At 35.7% G+C, this 26,632-nt stretch overlaps 1 long non-coding RNA gene across 1 annotated transcript in view; it reads left to right on the top strand.

Annotated features, from left to right (window-relative positions):
- Positions 1–26,244, top strand: part of LOC148755725 (uncharacterized) — a 28,615-nt gene extending 2,371 nt beyond the window's left edge. The window contains exons 2-3 of the long non-coding RNA XR_016018478.1: positions 20,411–20,471; positions 23,859–26,244. This is a non-coding gene — a long non-coding RNA (uncharacterized LOC148755725). The remainder of the gene's footprint in view (positions 1–20,410; positions 20,472–23,858) is intronic.
- The last annotated feature ends 388 nt before the right edge of the window (positions 26,245–26,632 follow it).

Below are 26,632 nucleotides of genomic sequence, written 5' to 3'. Positions count from 1 at the left end.
TGGGTAATGTGTCTTTTGCTGTAATAATTTCTTTTTAAATTGAAACATTCACTGTAGTTTTTTTTTCATGAACATGGGATGATTTTTATTAATTTAAATCTTCTTTAGTCTCTTTTAATAGAGTTTGTAGTTTTCAGAGTGTAAGTTTTGCACTTCTTTTGCTAAATTTATTCCTAAGTATTTCATTCTTTTTGAAGCTGTTACAATGTTTCTTTAAATTTCATTTTAAGATCGCTCATTTTAAGTGTATAGAAATATAATCGATTTTTTAATTAGTTTCAGGTGCACAAGACAAAGTAATACGTGGACGTTTATCATTTATATCCTTTACACTGTGGAGCCCCCCTCCCCCATCCACAATCCCTCTGACATCGCACACAGCCATTACATTTCCACTGTCTCTATTCCTAATGCTGTACTCCGCTTCTCATAAGTATATACATACATATACATACATATATAGTTGGCATTCATTATTGTTCAGCTTCAGCTTCAGGTGTACAGTGCAGTGATAAGGCATCTACATCATCCCTGAGGTGGTCTCCCAAATGGGACAAGTGTTCATTGGATACCCTACAAAATCTTTACATTATTGATTACATTCCCCAAATTAATTTTCAAAATCCCGTGGCCATCTTGTGGTTACCGACTGTTTTCTAATCCCCTCACCATCCCCCTTATCCCCACCCCCACATCCCATCTATCAACCCTCACTTTTTCCTCTATGTCTCCAAAACTGTTTCTGATTAGTTCATTCACTTATTCTTTTCTTTAGATTCTGCATATAAATGAGATCACATGGTATTTGTCTTTCTCTGTCTGACTTATTTCACTTAACATAATGTTCTCTAGGTCCATCCATGTTGTTGCAAATGGTAAGATTTCTTTCTTCTTTATGGCTGCGTAACACTCCATTGTATAAATGTACCACAGTTTCTTAATCCAGTCATCTACCGATGGGTATTGCAGTGGTTTCCGTGTCTTGGCTATTGTGTATAGTGCTGCAATAAACATAGGAGTGCATAAAGTTTTTTGAATTAGAGTTTTGGATTTCTCCGGATAGATATCTAGGAGTGGAATTCCTGGATCATAAGGTAGTTCCATTTTCAGATTTTTGAGATACCTCCATACTGTTTTCCATAGTGGCTGCACCAATCTGCAATCCCACCAGCAGTGCACAAGAGTTCCCTTTTCTCCACATCCTCGCCAGCACTTGTTGTTTGTTGATTTATTGATGACAGCCATTTTGACTGGGGTGAGGTGGTATCTCATTGTGGTTTTTATTTGCATTTCTCTGATGGTTAGTGAGGTTGAACATTTCTTCATATGTCTGTTTGCCATCTGTGTGTCCTTTTTAGAAAAATGTCTCTTCATGTCCTCTGCCCATTTTGTAATTGGGTTGTTTGTTTTTTTGGAGTTGAGTTGAGTGAGTTTTTTATAAATTTGTGATATTAACCCCTTATCAGATATATCATTGGCAAATATCTTTCCCCATTCAGTAGCATCCCTTTTTGTTTTATTGATGATTTCCTTTTCTGTGAAAAAACTTTTTAGTTTTATGTAATCCCACCTGTTTATTTTTTCTCTTACTTCCCTTGCGCAAGGGGATATATAAGTAAAAATCTTACTCCGAGTAATGTCTGTGAAGTTTCTTCCTATATTTTCTTCTAGGAATTTTATGGTTTCAGATCTTACATTTAAGTCTTTAAGCCATTTTGAATTTATTTTTGTATATGGTGTAAGGAGGTGGTCCAGCTTCATTTTTTTGCATGTGTCTGTCCAGGTTTCCCAGCACCATTTATTGAATAGACTGTCTTTACCCTACAATACATTCTTGCTTCCATTGTCATAGATTAAATGGCCATATAGACATGGATTTATTTCAGGACTCTCTATTCTGTTCCATTGATCTATGTGTCTGTTTTTTTGCCAGTACGATGCTGTTTTGATTACTGTAGCCTTGTAGTATAATTTGATGTCAGGTATTGTTATACCTCGCACTTTGTTCTTATTTCTCAAGATTGCTGAGGCTATCAGGGTCTTTTATGGTCCCATATAAATTTTAGAATTATATGTTCTATTTCTGTGAAAAACGTCGTTGGTAGTTTGATTGGAATTGCATTGAATATGTATATTGCCTTAGGCAGTATGGACATTTTAACTATATTAATTCTTCCTATCCATGAGCATGTTATGTGTTTCCATCTATTTGTATCTTCTTTCATTTCTTTCTTCAGTGTCTTATAATTTTCTGAGTACAGATCTTCTACTTCTTTGGTTAAATTTATTCCCAGGTATTTTATAGTCTTTGAAGCAATTGTAAATGGGATTTTTTTTTTTTTTTAATTTCTCTTTCTGATGTGTTATTATTGGCATTAATAAACAAATGCAACTGATTTCTGAATATTAATTTTGTATCCTGCTACTTTACTAAATTTATCTATCAGCTCTAATAGTTTCTTGGTGGAGTCTTTAGGGTTCTCTATATATAGTATCATGTCATCTGCATGTGATGACAATTTTACTTCCTCCTTACTGATTTGGATGCCTTTTGTTTCTTTTTCTTGTCTGATTGCTGTGGCCATAACTTCCAGCACTATGTTGAATAGAAGTGGAGAAAGTGGGCAACCTTGCCTTCTTCCTGATCTTAAGGGGAATGGTTTTAGCTTTTCCCCATTGAGTATGATGTTAGCTGTGGGTTTATCATATATGGCCTTTATTATGTTGAAATATTATCCCTCGATTCCCACTTTCTTAAGGGTTTTTGTCATAAAAGGCTGCTGGATTTTATCAAATGCTTTTTCCGCATCTATTGATATGATCATGTGATTTTTATTTTCCATTTTGTTAATGTGGTGTATCACATTAATTGATTTGCAGATGTTGAACCACGCTTGCATACCAGGGATGAATCCCACTTGATCATGGTGTATGATCTTTTTAATGTATTGCTGAATTCTGTTCGGTAATATTTTGTTGAAGATTTTTGCATCTATGTTCATTAGCGATATCGGCCTGTAGTTTTCTTTTTTTGTGGTGTCTTTGTCTGATTTTGGGATCAGGGTGATAGTGGCTTCATAAAAAGTGTTTGGGAGCCTTCCCTCCTTCTGGATTTTTTGGAAGAGCTTGAGGAGAATGGGTAATAATCCTTTTTTGAACATTTTATAAAATTCACCTGTAAAGCCATCTGGTCCAGTGGTCCAGGGCTTTTGTTTGTTGGGAGATTGTTGATTACTGATTCAATTTCCCTGGTGGTAATCAGTCTATTTAGGTTTTCTGTTTCTTCTTGAGTTAGCCTTGGAAGGTTGTACGCCTCTAGAAAATTATCCATTTCTTCCAGATTGTCAAATTTGTTGGCATATAGTTGCTCACAGTAATTTCTTAAAAATTTTTGTATTTCTGCGGTTTCTGTTGTCACTTCTCCTCTTTCATTTCTGATTTTATTAATTTGGGTCCTCTCTTTTTTTTAATGAGTCTGGCTAAAGGTTTGTCAATTTTGTTTACCTTCTCTAAGAACCAACTCTTGGATTCATTGATCTTTTGTATTGTTTTTCAGGTTTCTATTTCATTTATTTCCGCTCTGATCTTTATTATCTCCTTCCTTGTACTCCTTTTGGGCTTATTTTGCTGTTCTTTTTCCAGATCCCTTAAGTGTGAAGATAAACTGTTGATTATTGATTTTTCTTGTTTCTTTAATACATATTTTTCTGCAATACTATGAGTTTCCCTCTTAGGACTGCTTTTGCGGCATCCCATAGATTTTGGGTCGTCGTGTTTTCATTTTCGTTTGTCTCGAGATATCTTTTGATTTCTTCCTTGATCTCCTGGTTGACCCATTCATTATTTAGTAACAAGTTATTCAGCCTCCATGAATTGGTGTGTCTTCCAGTTTTTTTCCTGTAGTTCATTTCTAATTTCATAGCACTGTGGTCAGAGAAGACAATTGGTATGATTTCAATTTTCTTAAATTTATTAAGACTTGTTTTATGGCCTAACATATGGTTTATCTTGGAAAATGTTCCATGTGCGCTTGAGAAGAACGTGTATTCTGCAGCTTTGGGGTGACATGCTCTGAAAATATGGATTAAATGCAAGTGGTCCAATGTGTCATTTAATACTGTTGTTTCCATATTGATTTTCTGTCTGGAAGACCTGTCCCTTGTTGTCAGAGGTATGTTGAAGTCCCCTACAATGATAGTGTTACTGTTGATCTCTGTCTTTATGTCAGTCAATATCTATTTTATATATTTAGGTGCTCCTATGTTGGGTGCATAGATGTTTACCAGGGTTATGTCCTCTTGTTGTATTGATCCCTTTATTATTATATAGTGTCCATCTTTGTCTTTTAATATGTTCTTCATTTTAAAGTCTATTTTGTCAGATATAAGTATTGCAACTCCAGCTTTTTTCTCATTTCCATTTGCATGAAATATTTTACTCCAACCCTTCACTTTCAGCCTGTGTGTGTCTTTTGATCTGAGGTGAGTCTCTTGTATACAGCATATACAAGGGTCTTGCTTTCTTATCCACTCAGCCACCCTATGTCTGTTGATTGGAACATTTAATCTGTTTACATTTAAAGTGATTGTTGATAGGTACGTAGTTATTGCCATTTTTAAATGTGTAGTTAGATTGTTTTCATCTTTCTTCTATTTACAGAAGTCCTTTTAGTATTTCTTGCAGTGCTGGCTTGGTGGTAATAAATTCCTTTAGATTATTCTTTTCTGGGAAGCTCTTTATCTCTCCATCAACCTAAATGATAGCCTTGCTGGATAAAGCAATCTAGGCTGTAGGCCTTTGTTTTCCATCACTTTGAGTATCTCCTGCCACTCCCTCCTAGCCTTCAATGTTTCTGTAGAAAAGTCATTTGATAGTCTTATGGGAGTTCCCTTGTATGTAACCCTCTGTCTTTCTCTTGCTGCTTTTAGGATTCTCTCTTTGTCTTTAACCTTTGCCATTTTAACTATAATGTGTCTTGACGTGGGCCTGTTTGGGTTTATCATGGTTGGAACTCTCTGCACTTCCTGGGCTTGTATGTTGGTTTCCTTCATCAGTTTAGGGAAGTTTTCGGACATTATTACTTCAAATATGTTCTTAATCCCTTGCTTCCTCTCTTCACCTTCTGGTATTCCTATGATGTGCATGTTGTTGCACTTGATGTTATCCCAGAGGTCTCTTAAACCATCTTCATTGTTTTTTATTCTTTTTTCTTTCTGTTGTTCTGTTTAGGTGATGTCTGCTAACTTATCTTCTAAGTTGCTGATTCGGTCCTCTGCTTCATCTAACCTGCTGGTAATTCCTACAAGTGAGTTCTTTATTTCAGTAATTGCGTTCTTTAGTTCTAACTGGTTGTTCATTATGATTTCTCTATCCTTCTTTGTGTCATCTATAAGCTCCTTAAACATTCTTATCATCAGTGTTCTGAACTCTGTCTATGATAGGTTGGTTACCTCTGTTTCATTTGGTTCCATTTCTGGAGGTTATTCTGTTCTTTTATTTGGGACATGTTTCTTTGTTTCCCCATTCTGGCTGACGCTCTGTGTTTGCTTCGATGTGGTAGGTAGATCCCCTAGAGTTCTTAGTTCTTGCTGGGTTATGTAGTATGTGTCCTTTATATTTGACTTATACTACTTTGTTCTTCTCCTCTGCGTGTGCTCCAAAGGTGACTCTTGTGTTGTGTATATTGTCCTGTTAAAGAAGATCTTTAATTGCTTTTCACTTGTAAGTAGGTGGGTTAACTCCTAGGCTGACTAGTTGTGAGGCTTGGCTCTGCCAACCGCAAGGTGTCCTGCTGCGTGAAGGTTGACCGCTTAAATGTGGTTTGGCCTCTATGGGCTCTTGTGCCTGTAGAGAATTCCCTCTGGGTGTGTCACTTGTAGGTCAAACCCGGTAGTACTCTGGTTTGGTCTGGAGTTGGTGTCTGGGTGTGTTGAATCTTGTGCCTCTTAAGCTGGGCCGTGGTAGGGCAATTTCAGAACAAAGCAAATCACCAAGCACAACAACAACAACAACAAAGAAAGAAATCAAATACCTTCACATGTAAAAACAACCGACAACCCACACTCAACACAGGCAAAGATATCAAAGATGTAAAGACAAAACAAAACAAAACAAAACAAAACCAAAAGCAGTGCCAGTCTTGGCTTAAGCCCACCAAGTTATCTCCAGGTTGTCCTCTGCTGTACCAAAGAATCTTCTGTGTATTGTGTAGGCAGAACCGGTCACCTGGCACCCTGAGTGACGTTGGGACTGCAGATTTAGATGCGTGGGGCTGAGGGGTCTGGATGGTAGTTTCTACAAAGTCAGTGCAGTTTCTGCCCTTGCTTGCACGTATGCGCACTGAGCGTAGCACCACCAGCCCTGTGTCCAGTTCTCCTGAGTCTTAGGGCACTTCTTCCGTGTGTGTGTGTGTGTGTGTGTGTGTGTGTGTGTGTGTGGAGATTTCTGAGCCGCTGAAAGCCCAGAGCTGCATCTGCCGCTTACTGCTGATCCCTGGGAGTGCCTCAGCAGTTGTAATTGCCCTGCCCTAGGCAGGCCAGACAGGGTGGGGGCTGGGGATGGAGGCATCTTCGCTCTCCCAGCCCAGCAGTGTCACACTCTTCCTGCAGGCCAGAAAAGGTGGTGGCTGGGGGTGGAGGAGTCTGTTCTCTCCTAGCTCAGCAAAAATCACACTCTCCCAGCCTCTTCCCTGGGTCAGAGCTGGGTCTTCCCAGAGCCTGAGCACTAAGGCTCCTCTGTAATCTGACACTACTCCTCAGTTCAGGGGCCAGTTTAAGTCTCTGGAAGGGTGTGGGTAGGATTGGAAGGGAGGAGAGGCCCAGGTATGGAGTTTGTGTCCTATGTCCGACCTAGGGCCAAACTGGAGGTCTCAGCGGAGGTTATTGCTTCAAATGCTGGATATGCTGCCCCCTCGGCGGGAGACGCAGGGAAAGAGCCCACCTCCTGGCTTTTGAGTTCTCTGTTCGGTCCTGGGATCCCCTGCATCTCTGCAACTGTGGATGCCGGCCGCGTCTCCACAGCCGCAGATGCGCACCACGTCTCCACTCTGCTCCCTTCTCTCTTCCCCTGCTCGCCCAATTTGCCCACCTTCAAGTAATCCTTGAACGAATCTCTTAGCTGTTCTGCGTGATGAGCAGAGAGTCCTTCGATGGGTTATAGATGTCCCGTTTGTGATAAGATCTGGAGGAGAACTCAAAAAGTGTGCCCCGCTGCCGCCATTCCTATGACATCACTCTTCACCGTAGGTTTTTATCACACCACGTAGGGATGCCGGAGAGGTTCTTTGAGATATTTTAGGACTATTTCTTATTAATCTTATTTCTAAGGGTAGTATAGAGGGATATTATTTACTGTACTGCATAATGCCTTTTAAGAACAATTTTCATAGTCTTTAGATTTCATTTGTAGTGTAATTTTTTCAATTGCATTTTTAACTTATTATGGTAATTCAATAGAATTACATGTAACACAAGTTGATTTTTAAAAATAGAATGCAAAGCAAAATTTTATAAAGCATTATAGAATTAATTGTGAAGAATGTTTAACTAGCATGTACCTGTGCTAGGCATTTACTACATGATAATCATAGTTGTTTAATTGCCTTTAAATGAAAGTAGCTCAAGTGCTCTTTTTAAAATATCTGACTATTTTGGAATTCATACTGTATCTTGATGAATAATCCCATTGCATAATTTTAAATAACAACACCTTATACTTAGAATAGTAATTAAGTAAAAAGTATCAATCAAATAAGTAAATAAGTAGCCAATAAATCTCAGACAAAGACAAGTGTTCCCAAAACTGGAGGGATGTTAAATAATATCTCACAATATGTTTTTACCTGAGTGTAGCTACTGCCCTAATATTTTTGTTTCTTTTACTACCACAATTTTAGAATGGCCAACATTTCATGTCAACATGTCTATTTTATATCCTACGATCTGTATTTGTTCTTTATATCTTCACTGATACTCTGTTCTAGGCTACCATTAGTATTCTTTTAATTATTTTTCATAGCCTTTGCTCAGTGTTTATTTTCCATAACATCACTGTAGATTTTAATATTGATCATACACTGCTTATTGAAATACTTGGCTTTTGGGACATTGATTCTTGGTTGTCTTCTATTACCTGGACTGCTGCTTATCTCACTACTATTTTTTTCTACTTTTCTAAATGTGTATGGTCTTTAGTGCCCATTTCCAGAACATCTACTCTTTTCTTCCTTCCTTAAGGAGTATCTATTTTCTATGTCTCAACTATCATTTCTCAGAGGACAAGATTATGAAAACTAACATTTTTCCATCTCTAGACTTGTCTTCTAGACTCTTCAATCTAGAATAGTCAAGGACAATGAGACAGAACTAACAAGATCAAGGATTTTTTTTTGTTTTGTTTTGAGGTCATAAAGCTATCTAGTGAGAGAGTTGAAAGTATGGAAAAAATTGAAACAATGAGAGTCGGTTATTGAAGAAAACAAAATTGGAGTTTATCTGAATTTCAATTTTTACCTTTATTTGAAATAAGACTGTGTTTTTCTTTTCCATATACATTGTTATCTTTCATCCTTTGTTTAATTTCAGAAGTGGTTCTTGTGTTGCTGCATAGCTTTTTGCTAAAGGTCAATAAAATATGTACTATATCCAGCTATTTTCAAGTAATTAGTTCAGGTACTAAACAAAGGCATATAATTTTTCAGGTGATAAAAAAATTCAATTGCTATTTATACCCAAAGTTATATTAATGGCACTGGGGCAAGTTCATTATTTTAACACCACTTGCTGATTTTGCTGGCAGTGATTACAATCAAATATAATACTTTTTTTTATAAAGTGCTTTTAAGCTACATACTCAGAGTACCTGGATCTCAAGTGACACTCAAGGTGACCCTTCCTTTGTATGTTAGTTCGTAACTTCACTTTCTGAGCCTTGATGAATACATTTGCATAGGGTTCATTTTGGTGATTACAGGGGCCACAGAGACCAAACTTACTGCATTTGTCCAAATTATCATGCAATCAAAAAACAGCATTGCTACGAATGTGTGGCTGCTGCAAGCCGTTATCCCTGTGGTAACTTTTCTGACTTGCTAAGCAAAATAAGTCAGATGGAAAAAGTCAAGAACCATATGATTTCACTCATGTGGGATGTAAGACTGAAAACAAATGAACAAACAAAAACTCAGACACAGACAAGTGTATGGTGGTTACCAGAGGGAAGGGAGGTTGGGGGGAGGAAGAAGAGGGTAAAGGGTGAAGGAAGGAGAGTTGACTTTGGGTGGTGAACACATAATGCAATATACAGATGATGTGTTATATGTAGTATTGTACACTTGAAACCTTTATAATTTTATGAACCAATGTCACCCCAATAAATTTAATAAACTTAAAAAAATCATAGGATTACTCAATAAAGTCTTGACTTTTTTCTTTTTTTATCATATTGTTCTTATATAAGGATAGGACTCAAAAACAAAGAGAAAAACAAAGAAAACTTCTATGTGAAAGACTTAAACAAAGGCACAAATTGGATTTTTTGTGTGCTAAATGAAACATAATATTAAAACAATGAGACTGATTTTTATATAAAATTGTGGAATTAGTCTCATTATCTTAAAATCATACTCTGACTATTCTTGTCACCATAAAAGAGTAAAGAATGGTTTGCTGCCTAAAACTTGGTTTTACTAATGAAGAAAATATTTGTGCACCCCTTCTGTTAGTTATTAGAAGTCTTGAGGTAAAAAAAAAAAGCCCGCGGTTGAATCTTAGAAGTTAAAGTCTATTTGCTTACCAGGTTAATGTTCTCCCCCAATTTTATTTTGTTCATATTCGTTCTTTTTTTCTTCTCTGTCACTTTATACTTTTTCCAAGATGTTTGGATAATAGTTGTTTAGCAATATGTCCATACCTTGAATAATTCATAAATATAAACAACATAGAGTTCCATAAGTAAAACTGGTGATTCCACACATGCCTTCTGCTCTGTATCTTCGCTGTATGGGCCTTCGGCTGCTTATCATTTTTTTTTTTTTTGAAGGGCAGTTCCACACAAAATATTTTCTTGTTTTGTGTTTCATTTTCTGAAATGAAAATATCTGCATATTCACTTATTGTAGTCTATGTATAGGGAAACAGTATTTGATAGTAAAGAAAATTTTAAACCAAGTATTAGGTGGAAGTGAGAAATAAAATCTTAAAATGATTATAAGAGTACACATAACTAGACAAAATCATTATATTTTATCGATTATTTGATACAAAAACATGTTGGAATAGAAAATTGGTGTTACTATAAACACTTGTAATATATTGCTATATTGGAAATTTGGAGATGGAAATTTAAGGAAATGATTTGAATATTTTTATTTGAGTTATTTCTATTAAAGCTCATTTAAATATTCCTATTCTTATTCAAACAATGAGTAAATTGAAGCACTGTGAGTTACCATATATTGTAAGTCTTACAAAAATATCACCATATTCATATTCTTGTTAAACTCATTTTGCTATGTGCTAGGTCCTGCCAAAACTTATAGTAATATTATGATAAATCTATTGAGGGTATTTTGAGATATAGTAATTGAAGAAAATGTTTTCTGTGTGATGAAAGGCAAAAAATTAAGGTAGTAATAGTAAATACTTTCACAAAAGATACAAATTCTATAACAAATGATTTAAGAAGTCCCGTAATATGCTTATTTATATTTTTACTAAAAATTTAAGAATTTAATTTCATTTCACAATTAGACTTTTCTCCAATAATTTTAGATAAAACCACAACAAAATAAACAATCCCCCTCACCCAAAAAACCCCTAACACCTAAGGGAAACCAATTTAATTTTACTTTCAAGGATATTTATGAGTTATACTCTCATCTTCAGTTCTGTTCCAAAGTAATAAAAACATACGTCCACAATATATTTATTTTCTCCTCCTCCAGATGTTAGTCTGATTGGATTATTAGTCAACTGTTAAAAGGTGCACCAGTTTTGTTTTCTCTTTTTTAATAAAGCAGGCTACTCAATCTCATTGTACATGAAGAGAAAACAAGTTGTAGGCAAGTCTATTTTACGATTGTAGATTTAAAGCAGACTTAAAACCTACCAAGAAGATATAATATCACTCAAAGTAAATTAAATGAAAAATAGTTTAAACCTAAATAAAGAAAAAAATGATAAGAATATTAAATGCATATTATAAAAACCTATACAGTTGCTACAAGTAGAATAATAAGTCAGCACTGAGCTTTCTAACAATTATCAGAAACTGGAACCTGCACTGTTCTGTTATTCATAGTTTACATTTAAAAATAAACCTATTGTTCAAGAGGTACAATTATTTTGTATACTGATCCCAGGAAGAAATTTCTTGCAGGGTTTCTCATTAAGTCAATAATGTAAAGAACAATGTACTCTGTGATATTCTTACACATAAAGAGTTCTGTGGTCTGTCTTTAAAATATACATATATTAAATATTCAAGAATTATTTATTATATGATATTCATATTAACATATGCAAATCAATATATAAATATATTAAATATTAAGGAGCAAAGATTAATATAACACCCCATATTATATTATATTATATTATATTATATTATATTATATTATATTATGTAAGACCCGGTCTTATTTTACTATAAGACCAGGTCTTATATTAATTTTTGCTCCAGTCTTATTTTTGGGGAAACACAGTATAAGTACCATGAGCCAGCAACGGCTTTAATATGCACCTGGCCAAGTCATATGTTTCCATACAGAAGGGCTCAGATACCAATCACTCAGAAACAAAAGTAATCATTTTTGGCAAGCTCTCCATAATGTACAACTGGGATTATAATTTGTGATCTTATGCAGTAGGTTAACTAGTTTTCTAGGTATGTATTTTGCAATCAATTCTCCTCTACTATACAGAGAATGGCATGCTATCCAAAATGAACCATTCCAAAGGTGCTTTCCTGAGACTTTTTTAAAAAAAGGCCAAAGGGCACATGTGATTGGTTTGCCTGCATGCGTAGTTTTCAAGCTAATTGTTTTTCAGCCACATACCCTCTGCTGGAGAACTCTGGGTACCTGTTGGTCCCTTCCTCTGTGTATCTAAAATTACATCCCAAGGAACTTCTTGCCTCTTCCCTCAGGGACTGAGAGGCTTTCTGTTCACCATATATCCTGTTGGGCAGGCACCTCAACTTCCCTAAGGATATTTTAGTCCATCCCAATTTAGGCACATAGTTCCAAGCTAAGGCAGAACACAAAATAGCTGCACTCCAGCTAACTGTTAAGGAATACTACCTTAAGGTCCCTGCTGCTCCAATTCTATGGAAAACTCACTTGAACAAAAGCATGTTTATAAACACACACATACACACACACACACACACACACACACACACACACACACACCCCTGGAAGGATATGTAGTCTGACTGAGAACTACATTAGTTGATTGCTTATTGCTGTTGGGCCTCCATATAATTGCTTTTATTGAATTGCTGTTTTAGTGCTACGTCTCAGCCTACATTGAGTAATTTTATGAGAAACAGTCTCATGAAACATGTTGCTGCATTTAGTGTAAGAATGCTTTTGGGTTTCTTTCACCACCGAGCCCCATCCTTATGAGGACCCATGGGAGCAGATTGTCTTAGATTTCAGAAGCGGTAATGCTTGTTCTGGGCCACATTCCTCCCCACCCGCCCCTCATCCATGCTGTGGATAATGTATCTGATTGGGTCACATTGGAACCCTGGACTTCCTGGCTCTGTTCCCCAAGGCCCTCCTTGCACCGGATGCCAGAAAATGTAGGGTCAATATATGACCTTCTTTTACCAAGAGTTCAGACCCACAGGCAGCTTGTGTATTTACTTCAGTCCTTGCTTCAGCTAATTTCTCCTATTGTCTTTTTCCCCTTGATTTCATTTTTTATCCTCTTAGTTTTAATTTTTATCTCTTATTAGTATGTTGTATAGATTTTGAAAGCTACCTTAAATAATTTATAGAAGTGGGCATGAGATTTTTGAGAACAGTGAAGGCTTTGACCTTTCACTGTTACATGGCCTCCAAGTTTACGGCCCCTGGTGTGCTTTAAGCAGCTTCCATGTGCAGTCCGAAGGCCCTCAAGCTTTGTTCACTGTTCCCTCTGCAGGCTTTTTCCATACTGATAAAATGATATTTTACCACCTTCCCCAGGGAAGACATGAAACATGGTTGCTGTTGTTCCTGCTTCTGTACAATACTTGTGCTATGCTCTTTAAGCATATACATTTTAATGTAAAATGTAAGACTTCTTGGAAGTATTAGATTCTGTGAGCTTAATGTTTTTGATGACTCACATTGTCACTCAGTTCCTTGGGTGATTTAGTAAAAGATCTGAACTCGTCTCTGAAATGAATGCACTCATTTAATAAAAAATGAAATGTTTACATAATTATTTTGATAGAAGTTGACAGTAAAACAAAAATTCTGATGTGTGCTAGTATTAAATATTGTCAGTAAACTCATTGCTTCTTTGTCTGAAAATACTTCTTCCTTAAATGGCATAGCAGAGATTCAGTATACTCTGTGAGTAGCTTTAGCATTCACACTTTTGAATAACAAAGATAAATATAGGAAAACCATTTTTATTAGGTTATCATTCATTCACTTGTCCATTTACTCCTACAGTCAACAACTACTCTGTCCATTGTACTATTAGATACAGTAATGAAAATTCAAAATCCCTGCCCTAGCAGAACTTACGCTCTAGTCAGGGAAGGCAGATAATAAACACAAAAATGAATTAATAAACAGCTAAACATTTCAGATGGTTGCGGATGCTATGCAGAAGAAGAGGTGGCTCTGTGTAGTGATGACTTTGATAAGAGGAATCAGAGCAGGCCAATGATCTTTTTTTTTTTTAAATTAAAATTTATTGGGGTGGCAAGTGTTAGTACAGTTACATAGGATTCAGGTGTACAATTCTGTAACACATTTTGATATGAGATCCGGATCAGAGAGGAACCAGTCATGCAAAGATATGGGAAAGAATCCTCTAAATAAAGGGAACAACTAGTGCAAATGATCTTAGGTGAGAACAGCTTTGTGTGCTCAGGGTCCAAGAGAAGCCCAGCATGATTTGAGGGGAGAGACATCAGAAAAAGGTATGCCAGGATGAAAAAGGGCAGGCAGAGGGCAGATTATTTGGGGTCTTTAGCTGTGCATGTCTATCTGTTGGGACCTTGAGGAAGTCACATAACAGGTCTTGGCCTCAGTTTCCCTTTCTCTAAAGTAAAGAGGATGAAAAGTACTTCATAGTCTTGTTTGTGAATATTTTATGTGTTAATTCACCACTGTTAAGTGCCTGGAAGAATGTCTGTTCTGAGTAAGAACTATATATGTTATCTGCTATTATTATGTATGTATGTTTGCACAGTACAATTTTCCCTAGCTAACAATTTATTGCCTTGATAGAATTTTAAAGCTAGACTAGGTCTTGGAAATTATGTTCAATCCTGACATTTTACAGATGAGGCTTTAGCTCAGAGAGGTCAAATGGCCTACACAAGTTCCCACAACTATAATAGTAAGTAAATGTTTAGACTAGAATCTTGGTCTCTTGACTCTCAAGCCAAGAGCTTTCTACTATTAGATGGTGTTGGTCTTTAGTTATCAACCTAATAGCTTAGAATGATTTTCCTTAGCATTTGCCTGATAGGATTATATTTAGAATAGTGTTATTAAACCTGTATTTTTTTGTAGGGACTGAGATAGTTACCATATTGGTAGTGAATTTCCAAGCTATTGATTCACTGATAACTGAAAGATATTTGGAAGTAATTAGAATTTAAGATTATTCTAACTAAGATTAACCACAGATTCAAATATCCCCTTAGTAGCTTTGACATTTACACTTTTTGAAAAAGATGAATATAGGAAAATTGTTTTCGTTTATCATTTATTGATTCATTTATTCATTTCTTCAATGACTCCTCTATGCCCTCTTCTGTTCTAAGTACTGCAGATACAGTGAAGAACAACATGAAGTGCCTGCCCTCATGGAGTTTAGACGGAGGGAGTAGAATATAAACACAGTAAACAAACAAATAACTAGAAAAGGTAATTTTAGGGCAGTCCCAGAAATATTTTAAAATTGGAAAATTAGGCAATCAGTGATTTGAATGTCATTATGATAGACAAAAATATTATCAAAAAAATTGGAAGCGCTAATCACACTTTAAATACTTAACTCATTTAAACAATTTATTTTTCAAGCCTCAGTTCTCAAGCCTTACTACCCACCAATAAGCTAATTAATGGGTTGTATATATTCAAATGCAATTATGCACATGGTGTTATTGAATGGAGGGTGTTACATTAATACCTGGCATAAAGTCTTTGCTAAAGCATCACTATAAGATTAAAATTATTTTACCCAAAATATATGCTTTAGTAGTTCAGAGTAATTTTAAACTTTAACTTGTCTTTTTTTATGACATTACAGGTTTTTCAAGGCATTGGAAAATCGGTGCTTAGGGTAATCTTTTCTTTGTCTTTTTATAGGGAGTCTCTTACCTAGGAAAGGTTTTGTTCCAAAAGTTTACTTGTAAGCCGTTTTGAACTCATTTCCTATAGACGCAGTGCTCAGCATGGTGGTGAGGTTTAAATGCTGGTTCATGGAAGTTTATTTTCTCATTCTTAAAGCTGGAATTTTGCATTTATGTTGTTCCCTTGCATTCTGGCCCAATTTGGTTCAGAAGGAGGATGTGCATTTTACTCCTTCTCTGAGCTCAGAATTGGACAGAGTCCATTCTTCGAAGCTGATGAGATATTCGTTTTGCACCCCCTGTTCTCCTTTCCGCACTCCTGCATTCACATAGCACCTGCTTTTTAGGCAACCAGGAGTTTATTGCAGTCAAAGCTATGTGTGCCTATTTTCAGTTTTCCATCTTATTGGAATAGTATCAAAGTTGATAATGGAGTACAAAATATGGCTAGTTGGTATTCAGGATGCCAGACAGGTATTCTATACTATTGGAATGACTTCTTTTAAATTTTGTTCAAATATTTGATTTTAGGGCACAAGAACTTATTTTCCTAGAGTTACCTCCCTTTGCTCCCTCAAAACATCTTCTGGTTAGTCAGCGCTTTGGCTGACTGGTCCTGAAATGTTCATGGATTGCTCTTGTTTCTTGCTTTGGGATGGTATATGGAATTTGAAAATCTATGAGATTTCCCTCAAGGCAAGCTTAGGCCTATAAACAAAAGCTAAAAAATTATAGCAATATTATCCGATTAGTTTGGGTTCACCCTGCTTTTGGCATCTGCTTTATTCTCTATAGTGCCGTTGTGCACTTCGCTGTCACTTTAGAGAAATATACTCTATGAAATCCTAGCCTAAGCAAAAGCAAACGGAAGCAGTTAAGTTTGTCCCACACCACACAGTATGTAGTTCTGCTGCCTGCCAAAAATAGATGTAGTTTATAGTATGTTCAACTCCATTGCTCATATTTTTTCATTTCCTCTTCCCAGCTGAATAAATGGGGGGAAAACAGAAAAAAATTACTCCCATAAAAAGTACATTTTCCCCCCTCTATGTTCAATTATGGAGGGACATCTATAAATACAGGCATAAAGCCCAGAGGAAAGGAGATATTTCCGCAACGTTGTCTGATAGTCACTTTAGGTTCCAAATAAAAATTGTTTGGAAATATATTTAGGACATATAAGCAGAAATATTGACATATGGTATGTGATATTTGGCTGAGTTTGTGGATGACATATGAGCCTGCCTGAAGGAGCTTTGCTGGTAATTGTATAACCTAGGAAGAGTCTGATTGCCAGAAACATGGACATTCAGGGATCTATGAAAACTTACTGGCCATGCAGAAGAATTTATTTGGTGATTAAATCACAGGAATGTAACTAATACAAAATATGAATAAAAGTAATGAGACTTTTAGAAATAGTTAAACGATTCAGTTTTTATTCTTGTAATTTCCTAAAGATGTTATTTGCTGGGCCCCAGGTAGCTATGACAAAAATATGACCTTGGTTAATACCTACAATTGATTCGAATTTCCAGGCTGCTTAGGGTGTGAATTTATCTGTTCATTGCAATTTTACCTCTAAAGCATATGACACATATGCTTATAGCATGTTTAAAGTTATAATGCACTTGGATTTATGTGAAAGAGCAAGATTTGCAGCAGTATATGCTTAAACCTGTATTCACTTAAAAAGGAGAGCTTTGAAGAAATAGCATAATTTATTATATGCACATTGGATTGAAATTTGGAAACTTAGTTTCTGGTTTTACTTTTTTTACGTCTAGTTTTATGAGTTTAGATAAGTGACTTAATTATTCTTGTATTTATTTATAGATCACAAATATGGGAGGTTATCTAGTTGATTTCCAATGAATCCCACTGGATAATTTTCTGGATAAAAGCCCTTTATTATGCCAAGAGTATTGGATGAAATATCTACAAAATTATATAAAATGCAAAGAAAAACTTTCTGAATAATTGATTTTTTACAATTATTTTTACTTAATCTTGTGGCACCTGCAGATGTTTCTATATTTATTATTTTTGGAGTTAGGAAAAAAGATGTCACCCTTCTACCAGGAGCACATTAGCCATTGATCCTTGAGGGACCATCTTCATCTAGCAGCTCTGTAGCCACCTGTATCATTATCAGAAAACAAGATGGTATACTCAAATAAGGAAAATAAAAAGAGTTTAATGAATTGAAGGGCTAGCTGGAAGTTGTAGTCAGAGTTAAGGAGAACCTAAAAGGAATGGCCAAAATCTTTGCGACAGGCAAGAGCAGGAAGACATTAACAACTTAAGGCCTTCAGGGGTAAAGGGAGAGAGTGGACATTGGAATCTTTAGAGACATTTGTGGGTAGTTGTAGTTGTAGCAGAGGATGTCTGACCAGAGCTCTGTGATTGGTGGGGAAGCCTGGCCACTTTCCAGCAGGAATGGAGTTGTAGGAAGAGAATAAATACACTAATCTTTTTCTCCACTGACTTTCCAGTCTTTCAAGTGTCTACCACTAGTGAAATTCAAGTAGAAGCCAGGGGCCAAGGTGCCAGAGAGATGCAGTCTGGTCAGGTCAGCCTCCAAAGGCCCATATCATAATAGAAAAGGATCAAGAGTGATTCTGGAGGGACTAATAGAAAATATATAACTTTGTGGGGGGGTGTAAATATCTATTACATTGTTTTGTACACCTGAAACTAAAAGCAAAACAAAACCCAGAATATATGTATCCTTCAACCCCCAAAGTTAAATCTGGGGTTTAAACTTTTATTAGTTTGAAACAATAAAAAATTAGAAACAAACGAAAAAATCAAGTACATCCATATTTTATGCTATAGAAATGTTTTGTTTATCTTATAAAAATTAGATGTGTGTGTTATTAATAGACATTTAAAATGATTCTTGGCATCATTAATGGGAAAAGTCAATTTCCAATTTGACCTAGACTTGGGTATCTGTCGCCATATTGCTGTAATAATAATATTCTTACTATGACCCCAATTGACTTATCTAAAGATTTTGAAGAGATAGGTAGTGCAATCAGAACTAGGAGGGGACCCAAAGCAGTTCAAGATCTGTTTTTATATGTTGTTGAATTCAGTTTGCTGATTGGTATTTGTGAGAGTGAGGTTTTTTAAATCTAAGTTTATGAGATATTGGTCTGTAGTTTTCTTTTTTGTATTACTTTTGTCTGTTTTTGCTGTATGGCAATACTGGCCACATAAAATTAGATGGGAAGGGTCTCCTTCTCTTTTATTTTCTCAAAAATGTATAAAATTATTCTTAATTCTTTAAATTTTTGGTAGAATTCTCTAGTAAACCCATCTAGGACTGCAGATTTTTTTTTCAGCAGCTTATACATTATAATTTTATTATAATTTCATTAATGCCATTAAAGGTTATAGGACTATCCGGATGATCCAATTGTTGGTCAAGTTGTCGTAATTTGTGGAGAAACTAGTCATTTCTTCTAAGTTGTCAACTTTACAAGTGTAAAACTATTTTTAGTATTCTCTTGTTAACTCTTTAAAACAACTGTAGGATCTGTAGTGATATCCCCTATTTCATTCCTAATATCAGTGATTTGTGTCTTCTTTTTTATTTTGTCAGTCTTGCTAGAATTATTAATTTTATTGATTTTTTTCAAAGAACCAAAGATTTTTGTTTTATTAATTTTTTGTTTTCCTATTTTCATTTTATTGATTTCTACTATTATTTTTATTATTTCCTTCCTTCTCCTTGTGTTGGGTTTACTTTGTTTTTTTGAGATACAAAATTTTACTATTGATTTCAGACCTTATTTCTACTGTAAGCATTTAGTGCTATAAATTTCTCTGTCAGCATTGCTTTAGTTATATCTCACATATTTAGATATGTCATGCTTTCATTTTTTAAAACTGAGTTCTATGTACTTTTAAATTCCATCAAGATTTTCTTTTTGACCTATGGATTATTTAGAAATGTGTTGTTTAATTTACACAGGTTTAGAGATATTCTAATTTTCTTGAAGTTATTGATTTCTGATTTTTTTTCAGTTATAGTCAGAGAACACACCTTGTATAATTTCAATAGTTTTAAATTTGTTGAAATTTGTTTTATGGCTGCAGGATATGGCTTGAGTTCCATGTTCCATGGAAAAAAATGTGTATTTTGCTATTGTTGTGTGGAGTATTCTATCTGTGTCATTTAGGTCCTGTTTGTGTTGTTCAGATCTTCTCTATCCTTGCTGCTTTTCTGTCTAGTATTATCAGTTTCTGAGAGAGAGGTATTGAACTCCCTAACTATAATTGTGGATTTATTCATTTGTCCTTTCAGCTCTATCAGTTTTTGCTTCATGTATTTTGAGACTTTTGTTTGGTGTATACATACCTAGGATTGTTATGTCATTCTGTTGATTTGATCCTTTTATCCTCATGTTCTTTTACGCTAGGAATTTTCTTTGCTTTGAAGTCTACTTCATCAGATATTAATATTGTCACTTCTGCTTTTTTTGTTTTTTAAGTAATGTTTGCATGGTGTATTTTTTTCACCTTTTTTTTTTGGCTTAAACAACAGAAATTTATCTTCACACATTCAGTCTATAGCATTCATTACATAACAACATACAGTTCATAACAACAGTTTACAAATGTCAGCTAATAATAGTAGCCATGATATTGTCAATGTAATTTTTTAAAAAATTTATTGGGGTGACAATTATTAGTAAAATTACATAGATTTCAGGTGTACAATTCTGTATTACATCATCTATAAATCTCATTGTGTGTTCACCACCCAGAGTCAGTTCTCCTTCCATAACCATATATTTGATCCCCCTCACCCTCATCCCCCATCCTCCCTCCTCCCTTAACCTCTGGTAGTGGTTTTTCACCTTTTTACTTTCAGATTTCATGAATTCTGGTGATCTGTCCTGAAGTTCACTGATTCTTCCTGTCATGTCTACTCTGTGAGTATTTTTCTTTGTTATTGTGTCTTTCGACTATATAATTTCTATTTGGTTCTTTTTTATAACTTCTATTTCTTTGATAAGATTTTTTTTCATTTGTTTTAAGAGAAGTAATTTAGCTTGAAAAATTTTTTAAATTAAAGTTTATTGGGGTGACAATTGTTAGTAAAGTTACATAGATTTCAGGTGTGCAATTCTGTAATACATTATCTATATCTTACATTGTGTGTTCACCATCCAGGGTTAGTTCTCTTTCCATCACTATATATTAGAAATATTTTTTTTTTAATTTTATTTTATTAAATTTATTGGGGTGACAATTGTTAGTACAATTACATAGATTTCAGGTGTACAATTCTGTATTACATCATCTATAAATCCCATTGTGTGTTCATCACCCAGAGTCTGTTCTCCTTCCATCACCATATATTCGATCCCCCTTACCCTCATCTCCCACCCCCCACCCCCTGCCCCCCTTACCCTCTGGCAACCACTAAACTATTGTCTGTGTCTATGAGAAGTTGTGGTATATATACACAATGGAATACTATTCGGCGGTAAGAAAAGATGATATAGGAACATTTGTGACAACATGGATGGATCTTGAGAGAGTAATGCTGAGCGAAACAAGTCAGACAGAAAAAGCAGAGAACCATGTGATTTCACTGATATGTGGTATATAAACCAAAAACAAATGAGAAACAGAAATATTTTTATGATGACTGCTTTAAAACCTTTGTTACATAATTATATCTGATTAATTTCAGTGTTTGCATTGGTTGGTTGTCTTTTCTCATTCAAGTCTTCATTTTCTTGTTTTTTTTGTATGACAATCATTTTCAGTTGTTGCTTGGACATTTTGTCTTATGCTTGAAGACTCTGAAGTCCTATTTAAATCTTGTTTTAGCAGAAAATCACCCTGTTTAGATTTAGCACGCAGTTCTTGGCTTAGTTTGTGGGCTTTGGTTCCATTGACAGTTTAATGTTCAAAGCCTTTGCCATGTTATTTTGGTCTGTTAGACTTCTCAGATGCTGCTTGGACTCCCAGTGGCCCCCAATGGTGCTGCCTCAAGAAGCAAAATGGGTTTCCCGAGGCTGGGCCTCCGGGTATCTCTAGGTGATAGAGGGTAGCCCAGGCCTCTTGGGAAAAAGAGGCTTTCTGAGTCAAAATTTGTTGTGACATGATCCCCTACCCATATCCCCATCTGATCCAGTGTGTCTGGGCAGAGGAGGAGAGTTTTAGGCTCTTGGAGGCAAAGAGACATTCCAGGCCCTGCTACCTGTGTGGCTGACTCCAACCTCCTGGTTCTACCCACCCACCTTTGTGTCCCCAGGTGGAAGGGAGTTTTAGGGAACTTTAGGCTTGTGGAGGCTTCCCTGACCAGGCAGTTGTTCTGCTAGGATCTTCCCCTGAGAGGGGGACAGAGCGTGTTTTCAAGCTGAGCTGCTTTTTTGGGTGGGATTTCCTTACAGACGTTCTCTGGAGGGGAATCACATGCCCAGGTGGATAAAGATGCTTCCAGAACCATGTTGCTTTTTTGATGTCTCTTGTTTGTGCCTCAAGTCTCTGCCAGGAGAGTGTTTCTCCCATCCTGCCTGTTTCTCGGTCCAGCTCACCTGGTGTTTGTTCAGTCTCTATCACAGAGAGGAACGATCCTACCCCGGCAGCCTTGGGGGTTAGGAAATGCTGGGTCTTGGTTGCCTTCTTCTGTTGGGTGCTGCTGTGTTCCTCCGCTAGTCAGGTCCCAAAGAATAGCTCACCTATTCTTATCAACTATCAGCAATCTACTTTAACGGCCTTTTGTTGTTTCTAGGATGAGGAGTGGGCACAAACTGATCTATGCCATCTTGTCTGGACCAGAAGTCCAGGTCTATTTTATACAAAGGGAAGATATATATATATATTTTTTTTATCTCCTTCTTTTCTTTTTTTTTTTTTTTATTAGTTTCAGGTGCACAAGACAAAGCAAAGCTTAGACGTTTATCATTTATATCCCTCACACTGTGTGAACCCCCCTCCCCCCATCCACTATCCCTCTGTACGTTCCCCAAATTAATTTTCAAACCCCCATGACGATCTTGTGGTTACCGACTATTTTTCAAAACCTCTCACCTTCCCCTTATCCCCACCCCCCCGCCCCTCTAGCAACCCTCTGTTTTTCCTCCATGTTTCCAAAACTGTCTCTGATTAGTTCATTCACGTATTCTTTTCTTTAGATTCCGCATATAAGTGAGATCATATGGTATTTGTCTTTCTCTTTCTGACTTATTTCACTTAACATAATGTTCTCTAGGTCCATCCATGTTGTTGCAAATGGTAAGATTTCTTTCTTCTTTATGGCTGCGTAATACTCCATTGTATAAGTGTACCACAGTTTCTTTCTTTTTTTTTTTTTATTATTATTTTTTTTATTTTTTTATTTATTTTTTTTATTTAATTAGTTTCAGGTGCACAAGACAAAGCAAAACTTAGACATTTATCATTTATATCCCTCACACTGTGTGAACCCCCCTCCCCCCATCCACTATCCCTCTGTACGTTCCCAAAACCTCTCACCTTCCCCTTATTCCCACCCCCCCGCCCCTCTAGCAACCCTCTGTTTTTCCTCCATGTTTCCAAAACTGTTTCTGATTAGTTCATTCACGTATTCTTTTCTTTAGATTCTGCATATAAGTGAGATCATATGGTATTTGTCTTTCTCTTTCTGACTTATTTCACTTAACATAATGTTCTCTAGGTCCATCCATGTTGTTGCAAATGGTAAGATTTCTTTCTTCTTTATGGCTGCGTAATACTCCATTGTATAAATGTACCACAGTTTCTTAATCCAGTCATCTACTGATGGGCATTTCGGTTGTTTCCAGGTCTTGGCTATTGTGTATAGTGCTGCAATAAACATAGGAGTGCATAAAGTTTTTTGAATTGGAGTTTTGGATTTCTCCAGATAGATACCTAGGAGTGGGATTGCTGGATCATAAGGTAATTCCATTTTCAGATTTTTGAGATACCTCCAGACTGTTTTCCATAGTGGCTGCACCAATCTGCATTCCACCAACAGTGCACCAGCGTTCCTTTTTCTCCACATCCACGCCAGCACTTGTTGTTTGTTGATTTATCGATGATAGCCATCTTGACTGGAGTGAGGTGGTATCTCATTGTGGTTTTTATTTGCATTTCTCTGATGGTTAGTGAGGTTGAACATTTCTTCATATGTCTGTTTGCCATCTGTGTGTCCTTTTTAGAAAAATGTCTCTTCATGTCCTCTGCCCATTTTTTAATTGGATTGTTTGTTTTTTTGGAGTTGAGATGAGTGAGTTTTTTATAAATTTGTGATATTAACCCCTTATCAGATATATCATTGGCAAATATCTTTTCCCATTCAGTAGGATCCCAAAGGGAAGATATTTTAATGAAGGAAGTTGTGAAGGAAAAAGTCTGCACCAAGCACAAGGAAGTGGAAGTTGTGGAACCCTATTTCTTTGGAAGCCATGGGAAGCTGAAGAAATGCAGCAGGTCCTCAAATAATGTTGTTTTCTTCAACGTCTTTTAGTTATAACATGTGGGTGAGATGCCTTAGGAACATACCTTGTTTATATCTATTAGCCTACGGTAAAAATGATCTCATTATACATCATTTCACCACTTTCTAAGGACTTATTTATGACATTAAGTGAGGAGTTACTGTACTCTAGACAATTTGCACATCTATCTCTGAGTGAGGGCGCTTTCTATTTCATCCAATTTTAAGACTTTTATGTTTCTTCATTATTTCTCTATACAAATGGATGTGTACACGTAATGATAAGCATAGTACTTTTTTTTTTTTAATTATTATTGTTCTAAGCCATTGCTCTGCTTCTGGCATGCCTTGAATTTTAAACCCTTGAGGAAAAGAAATCTATTGTAAAATTTGGAATATTGTTTAGCAGTAGATGAATTGATAGAATAATAAAAGGGTCAATGGTGATTACTTAATTGAGCTGACAAAATTTTATATGTGCATATGAAGGGAGATATTTACATGTAATTTTATTCCCGTCCTCTGGTGCCGTTCTGAGAGGTTTGATTTAAGTTATTTATAAAAGAAATTATTTTATTATGATAGTTAAACACTTTGGTATAATTATGTGAGTCCATACAGAATCCATTATTCCAGTGGCCTTAAAAGTGAGTGCCCTCATCTCTTGGGAAGAAAATATTAACATTTTTGTCTCATTGTCCTTTAATTTATATTTTGTGTATATTTTCAAATGTCATAATATATTAGAATACTAATACATGTATGACATTTTAAAATTACATAATTTGGGGCACTGACAGGGTGCTGTAAAGTAAAATATATTGGAGGTTAGTGATTCAGGAAATAGAAGATTATCAATATTTGCTGCATAAAACAGTACTTAAAATTTGGGGCATAAACCAGTGGCACTAGTGGCTCTGAGTCTTAGAATCATGTTTCAACAGTTGAGTTGAATAAGATTTCTCAGTGCCATTTCACAGAGAGCTTTCAGTGAAGAAGCCACCCCTAATTAGGCTTACCTGACTCCTATCACGCTGGTATGGCGTGCAAGCATGAATTTGTTTTTAAAACATGTTATCTTTTCCACTTGTACATGCAGTGCTTTTTAATTGTCATTCATTGCTTTATTTGTCTTTCCTATCTTTCCTATCCAAATAGGTTATAATTATTGCCACACATTTCTAAGTAGCAGAGTCCTATCTTGCTGCTTACTGGGCATTTGGGAAAGATGCTGCTGGGGAATAGTCACTCCACTATTAGAGTTTTATTTTCAGGGGATTAGAAAGCTTTTCTTTCAAGATTCCTTCAATATGAATATTATCTGAGGAATGAACACTTTTTAATTATTTATTGGATTAGTGATTAAGTGACCATCTGCTGAGACTAAAACAATGAAGGAACAGTAAACGAGTGGATTCAAGAGAAAAGACTGAGAAACTCTTAGAGAAAGTGGGTACATGTTGAAGGATAATATTTCTATATTTTGTTGAGGTTTAGTGTAGAGCTTGCTCTGTAAAGAAATGGATTGTTTTCATTTTATTTTTATTCATTCATCCACTATGCTTTACAATGTATGTTTTATCTAAGTGTTTTAAGAGATTAGTGACTGACCACTTGTTATTACAGGATAATAAGTGCTTTAGTTCTGGTATTTGATATAGTCTAACAGAGGCTCTCAAGCATACTCATCTCTGTGATTTGCTAAAGTAACATTTTTGATGACTTCTGGTACAGTTGATGAAATATAGGAAAATAAAGTTCAGATACATTTGGACGAAACCTTAATTATCTCCTCTCTGTCCCTTTGACTTTACCATCATGGACTGACTCCTCTAACCTCATGCTTTTGAATGCCTTTTTTTCTTTTTAATATTTTTTAATTAAAAAATTTTAATTACCATTGACATACAATATAATATTAGTTTCAGGTGTGCAAAACAACTACTGATTAGATATTTATATACCTCACAAAGTGATAACCCAGTAAGTATTACCCATCTGACACAGTACAGAGTTGTTAAACAATATTACTGACTGTATTCCTTATACTTTATATCCCCATAACTTTTTTCAATTACAGTTGACATTCAATATTATTTTATATTAGTTTCAGTTAATCTTTTTTTAAAAATTAGTTTCAGGTGTACAAAACAATGTAATAGTTAGAAATTTACTCCCCTCACAAAATGATAATCCTCCTCTTCCAATCTACTACCTCTCTGACATCGTATATATGAGGTCTACCAATTACGTTTGAGAGCTCATTCTAGAAAAAGTGCTAGTTACCTCATTGCTGAATATCACTCTGGTCACCTTCAAAGTACTCCCTTTGGAAAGCTATATACTGATGCCAGTTCCTCGTCCACCCTCTAAAGCAATTTTGGAACTCTTTTTCTAAAACGGCTATCAGAGCTGCGGTCATATTACCGTTGATGTCTTCCTTTCAATATTTCCTTTATCTTCGGGTAAAGAAAGAAGTTACTGGGGGCCAGATCAGGTGAGTAGGGAGGGTGTTCCAATACAGTTATTTGTTTACTGGCTAAAAACTCCCTCAAAGACAGTGCCATGTGAGCTGGTACATTGATGTGATGCAAGAGCCATGAATTATTGGCGAAAACTTTACGTCGTCTAACTTTTTCA

Source organism: Rhinolophus sinicus, chromosome 14 (assembly GCF_057876585.1).
Source record: "Rhinolophus sinicus isolate RSI-liver-muscle chromosome 14, RSI-T2T, whole genome shotgun sequence".
Lineage (NCBI taxonomy): Eukaryota > Metazoa > Chordata > Mammalia > Chiroptera > Rhinolophidae > Rhinolophus > Rhinolophus sinicus.
The sequence above is the reverse complement of the archived record's forward strand: the minus strand, read 5'-3'. Positions and strand labels throughout refer to the sequence as shown.